Here is a 6,283-nt window from a genome sequence, read left to right as displayed (position 1 = left end):
TCCGGACATTAGATATTGTCTTCGGGGTGATCAGAATTTATTTTGGGTAACGATTCCGAAATTCCGCCTTCGTATTTTTGTATATATTATAGCATGTTAGTGTTTATATATTTATTTCATAATTTTTAGATGTTTTTGTAGAAGTCATTTTTGGCTGTGTTTTTCGTTTCTGGCGTGTTTATACGTGCAAATATAAATTATTGTGTGTTTTAAATTTATTGATTTTATTAGAGTACAGTTGGATTGTGTTGGTTTGGGATTGATTTTGAGGGGTATGACCCCGGGAAAAGTCCGTTTTACAAAGACGTTATTTCGAAATTTTTTCTAAAATATTTATTTCGATTTCAAATTATTATCTTTTATTATCTTCGAAAATCATAATTTGATTCAATTATTTATAATATGTTTTGATTTATTCTTATTTTATTCATAATAAATAAACCGTTCGTCCGTTTAATACAAAACGAACGCCCCTAGACTCAGAAAAATATTTTGCTTTCATTAAAAATACTTTTGAGACCCAAACTCTTCTGTTTCAAAAAGGTCATTTGATTTACGAGTCATTCTAAGTCGATTATTGATCGAAAAATCATACTTTTAACTCGAAAAATCGAATATTTTGACGAACCGAGTCATGTGTGATATGAATTATGTGATACGTGAGTTATGTGTTTACGTGTTATGTGAATTATGTGTGTATTTGTGTTATGTGAATTATGTGGATCGCTCAAGTTTATCAGGACCAGACATGGGGGAGAATGAGATGAAGTGATGTCGGATATCTCGCTTCTAGCAATCGTAGGAGCAGCACATCAGTGAATTGTCGAAGGGAAAGACGATGATGCCATGAGATGTCAGAATAGATGCGTCATTGCGAGTGTGACTAACTGTTAAAAACTCAAAGGCAAGTATCCCTATCATCACTTATTGTTCAATTGATATTTATTTTAAATCTTCTTATTCAAGCATGCTTTCCTTATTCTCAGTTCAAAATAGATAAATGTTTTACATATCGTTGAATTAAATGATTTTGTTTATGCTAGTACTCTTCTGCTATTCTATGTTCAGAATAGGTAAGTGATTTTACTCATCAAATTACTGGATTTATAAAGGTTTTGGATTTTGAGAAAAATGATTTGGTTGCGAGTATTCCTGCCCAAGTAAATGGGGGAATAAAATTATTTCGGGTGTCAATTATTATGACCCCTTTTCAATAAAAGGTTTTAAGATTGGATCAAATTGCGTAAGTGACCGGGACGGATGGTCCAGCGGAGGGCTATTTTTAAGTGTCATATGAAATATTATGACACAATTTTTGCCACAGATAGGTATATTGCATTTTTATTTGAGTACTCGTGTTTTGGGGACATGTTTCTACGAATCATGACCTAGTGCTATCACACAGGCTGATCAGCATGTGATAGTACGTCCGTCGGAGAATGATCCCAATCTAAATTATCATATCATTTTTTATATTAATAGAATAAATGATTTATCAACTGTTTCTGTTCTATTTAAAAGGTAAAATGCCATTTTGATTCAGTTTCTGCTTGATGTGGATATTTAGGTTGTTGTTAAATATCAAAGGTGGTATTAGTATAGATGACTAATGTTGACTTCAGTATGGGATGTTGTGAGCATCAAAGTTCATATTGATATCTAATTTGATATGACAACAATATGAGTATTAATATCAAGAGTTCGGATTTCAATAAAGTTTATGATTCAATCCATAATCATTGCTTCTTATTATTGTTGTTTACGATATTTTCGTAAACACGGTTTTACGAGTTTTAATCTCGTCAAGATTCAAAGTACTGCTGAAGCCTTTCGCTCAAAAATACCAAAAAGGATTTTGTATACTTGATAAGTGGCATTTTATACCACTTAGAACGTCTTAAAATGGCTTAAATTGGTGTCTTGAAATCAAGTATTTTGTGTATTTGATGCATTTTTCTAGTGTTTATGCATTTCAGGGTATTAGTTGCATTTCGGGGGAGGAATCATCAAGAATAAGCCTTGGCATGTGTTCACCATTGCGAGAGGAAAGGAATGGGCAGATTACGGCGAAGAAACGGAGCAAACCTGGATTTTTTCCAGTAGAGGCCTGCGCGCCCGCGCAGCAATGCTGAGCGGCCGCGCAGCAACCTGCGCGCCCGCGCAGCTATGCTGAGCGGCCGCGCAGGGTCGGGGAAAAAGATAAATTATTTTAGACTTCTACTTCTGTTTGGCTTCCAACTTCTATGTAATCTGAGTTTTATGGGACTATTATATAGGTAGATTTGAGACATTTTCACAGAGATTATTAAGGGGATTATGTTTTAGATTGTGTTTTACGCAAGAAGCGAAGGAGATAAGGAAGAAGACCGATTTAGCACACCGCAATGAAGAGGAAGCATATTTTCTTGTGATTCTTGTTTCGTTGTAACGTTGGATGCTAGTTTTCTTGCTTTGACTTATTTACTCTTGTGACGTACTTTGTTTTAATATAATTAGTTTAGTTATTATTTTCTTGTGTTTGTTTATCATGATTTCATATGAACCCATGATGGCGATAAGTTCTATTATGGGCTAATCGTGATCATGGGGTTGCAACGGATTTATTATGGAATTCTTTAGTTAATTGTTTAATACTTTAGTGTGTGATGATTGCTTGATATCTAGTATTGGTTGTGCGTATTCGTCTTATGTGCGTCGCGAACATATAAGATAGGGTGTTAATCTCTTGTGAAGCGACGGTGGATCTTGAGATTTAGAACTTGCCATGCTAGCATAGGTTCATGTACATTGAGCATGATTAGTGGGAAACTCTAACAGTTTTATTTGCCCTATGTAATCAAAAGGAATAACTTGTGCTTAAATCGTTGTGTTGTCAATTTCTGTAGACATATAGGAACTCAACATAATTGATGACTATTCAACTTCTATCTTAATTGTGGATGCTTGGTAGAATGGTATTAGTACAATGAAAGTTGGCTTTTATCAGTTTCGTGTTATTCGATTAATATCATCACTGTCACATGCTAAAGGTAATAACAATGGCTATAGAAGGAAGTAATAATGAAGTTGTGATCTCATGAGTGTTTTATTATTGATAAATTGAAGTGTTAGTTAAGTGGTTAATTACGTAGTTAATTATAGTTAATAGTTAATCAACAATTTTAAGTGTTATTATCTTAACATTGAGAAGTAATCATACATTGGTGAGTGAGTTTAATTAGACAATAATTTAGTCTGAGTCTCTGAGGGAACGAACTAGAAAGTATTCTATATTACTTGCGAACGCGTATACTTGCGTGAATATTAGTGCGTGTTTTCGCCCTAACAAGTTTTTGGCGCCGCTGCCGGGGACTCGGCGTATTTGTTTAGTTTATGTACTTACCATCATTGGTCATTAGGACTCAGTGATTAGGACGTAGTAGTTACTTATTTTTTTCTTCTTTTTTTTCAGGTACTTTAGCAAGCGTTTATGCAAACTCGTTCTCGTGCTCGCAAGACGACTTTAGATACAGCTGAGGAGACAGACGAAGTTCTTGATATTCCGGAGAAGTTAGATTTTGAGGATTCGGATTCAGGAACTGAGCAGAAAGAACCAGTAAACATGGGAGATCGTATTGTTCAAGCTGATCCAGCTCTTATGGATTTTTCTCGGCCTAAAATTGATGACATTCAGTCAAGCATCCTTCATCCGGCTATTCAAGCTAACACCTTTGAAATCAAGCCGGGCACTATTCAGATGGTGCAGAATTCTGTTTCTTTTGGAGGAGCGGCAACTGAAGACCCCAACATGCACATAAGGAATTTTGTCGAGATCTGCAGCACTTTTAAGTATAATGGCGTGACTGATGAGGCTATCAAGTTGAGGCTTTTCCCATTCTCACTAATGGACAAGGCTAAAGACTGGTTACATTCTGAACCAGCTGGGTCCATCACTACGTGGCAAGATCTTGCGCAAAAGTTTCTGGTGAAGTTTTATCTAATGGCAAAGACTGCTGCTATGAGGAGTGCTCTTACTCAGTTTGCACAGCAACCTACAGAATCTATGTGCGAGGCTTGGGAACGCTACAAGGAAATGTTGAGAAAATGTCCACATCATGGAATGCCGGATTGGATGGTGATCACTGGTTTCTATAATGGTTTGGGGGCCCAATCTCGGCCCATGCTCGATGCAGCAGCTGGAGGAGCCTTATGGGCTAAAAGCTATACTGAGGCGTATAATCTTATAGAGACGATGGCTGCAAATGAGCACCAAAACCCAACTCAGAGGATGACGTCAGGCAAGGTAGCAGGTATTCTGGAAGTTGATGCAGCCACCGCTATTGCAGCCCAGCTCCAAGCGCTATCAATGAAGGTTGATTCTCTGGCTACGTATGGAGTTAATCAAATAGCTATGGTTTGTGAGCTTTGTGCAGGTTCTCATGCTACGGATCAGTGTTCTCTTGCCAACGAATCTGTTCAGTATGTGAATAATTATCAGCGACAACAGCAGCCTGTGCCAACGACCTATCATCCTAATAACAGAAATCATCCAAATTTCAGCTGGGGGAATAATCAGAATGCTATTCAGCCACCATATCAGCAAGGAGTAAGTAAACAGTTTAACCCACCTGGATTCCAGCAACCACAGCAGTATGCTACAAGGCAATCATATCCTCAACAGGGAAGTGTAGTTGCACCTACTAGTGCTGATTTTGAGGAACTTAAGCTATTGTGCAAGAGTCAGGCGGTTTCTATCAAGACCTTGGAAAATCAAATCGGTCAATTAGCCAATGCAGTGTTCAATCGTCAACCTGGCACTCTTCCCAGTGACACGGAAGTACCAGGCAGGAAGGAAGCTAAAGAGCAAGTCAAGGCTATTACCTTAAGGTCTGGAAAAGTGGCTGATGCTGAAAAGGCAAAGAAAGTCGAAGCTGAAGTTAGAGATGAAGAATCTAAGCAAAAGGAGAAAGCGGCGGAACCAAGGAAGACTACTGTTGAACATACTCTGCCTGAGGCTAATACAGGGGAGAAACAACTCTATCCTCCACCACCTTTTCCTAAGAGATTGCAGCAACAAAAGCTGGATAGACAGTTCGGGAAGTTTCTGGAGGTGTTCAAGAAACTTCACATCAATATACCTTTCGCTGAGGCTCTGGAACAAATGCCTAGTTATGCGAAGTTTATGAAGACTATTCTTTCAAGGAAGGTGAAACTGGATGACCTTGAAACCGTTGCTCTCACGGAAGAATGCAGCGCTGTTCTGCAGCAAAAGTTACCACCAAAACTGAAAGATCCAGGAAGCTTCACCATTCCTTGCACAATTGGCAATCTAACTTTTGACAAGTGCCTTTGTGATTTGGGAGCAAGCATTAATCTGATGCCGTTGTCGATCTTTAAAAAGCTGGATCTGCCTGATCCAAAACCCACATACATGTCGCTACAATTGGCTGACCGTTCCATTACTTACCCAAGGGGCATAGTTGAGGATGTGCTCGTCAAAGTGGATAAGCTCTTCTTTCCAGCAGATTTTGTTATTCTGGATTTTGAGGAAGATAAGAAGATTCTCATAATCTTGGGGAGGCCTTTCTTGGCTACTGGCCGTACCTTGATAGATGTGCAAAAAGGTGAACTTACTATGCGGGTCCAAGATCAGGATGTGACCTTCAACATATTCAAGGCAATAAAATTCCCTACAGAAGATGGGGAGTGCTTAAAAGTGGATGTGATTGATTCTGCGGTTACTTCGGAACTCGATCACATGCTAATGTCTGATGCATTGGAAAAGGCCTTAGTGGGGGATTTTGACAGCGATGATGAAGATAGCAACGAGCAATTACAATATCTGAACGCTTCTCCCTGGAAGCGGAAGCTGGACATACCATTTGAATCTCTTGGTACTTCTGACCTCAAGAACGCTGAAGGGAAGCTCAAACCATCAATAGAGGAAGCACCTACCTTGGAGCTCAAGCCATTACCTGAACACTTGAGGTATGCTTTTTTAGGTGATTCATCTACGTTACCTGTTATTACATTATCTGACCTTTCAGGTAGTGAGGAAGACAAGCTCTTAAGGATTTTGAGAGAATTCAAATCGGCTATAGGATGGACCATAGAAGACATCAAGGGGATAAGTCCTTCATATTGTATGCATAAAATTCTGCTAGAGGAAGGTAGTAAGCCAACTGTGGAACAGCAGCGAAGACTGAATCCCATCATGAAGGAGGTGGTGAAGAAAGAAATTCTGAAATGGCTAGATGCAGGCATCATTTATCCTATTTCTGACAGCTCGTGGGTGAGCCCCGTA

General features: G+C 38.7%; 1 non-coding gene across 1 annotated transcript; it reads right to left on the bottom strand.

Moving 5' to 3' along the window:
* Positions 1-3,994: 3,994 nt before the first annotated feature.
* On the bottom strand, positions 3,995-4,101 carry LOC141722114 (small nucleolar RNA R71). The gene has a single exon (XR_012575144.1). It is a non-coding gene; the product is annotated as a small nucleolar RNA R71 (small nucleolar RNA).
* Positions 4,102-6,283: the final 2,182 nt, after the last annotated feature.

Source organism: Apium graveolens, chromosome 4 (genome assembly GCF_009905375.1).
Source record: "Apium graveolens cultivar Ventura chromosome 4, ASM990537v1, whole genome shotgun sequence".
Lineage (NCBI taxonomy): Eukaryota > Viridiplantae > Streptophyta > Magnoliopsida > Apiales > Apiaceae > Apium > Apium graveolens.
This window is presented reverse-complemented; position numbering and strand designations above follow the sequence as displayed.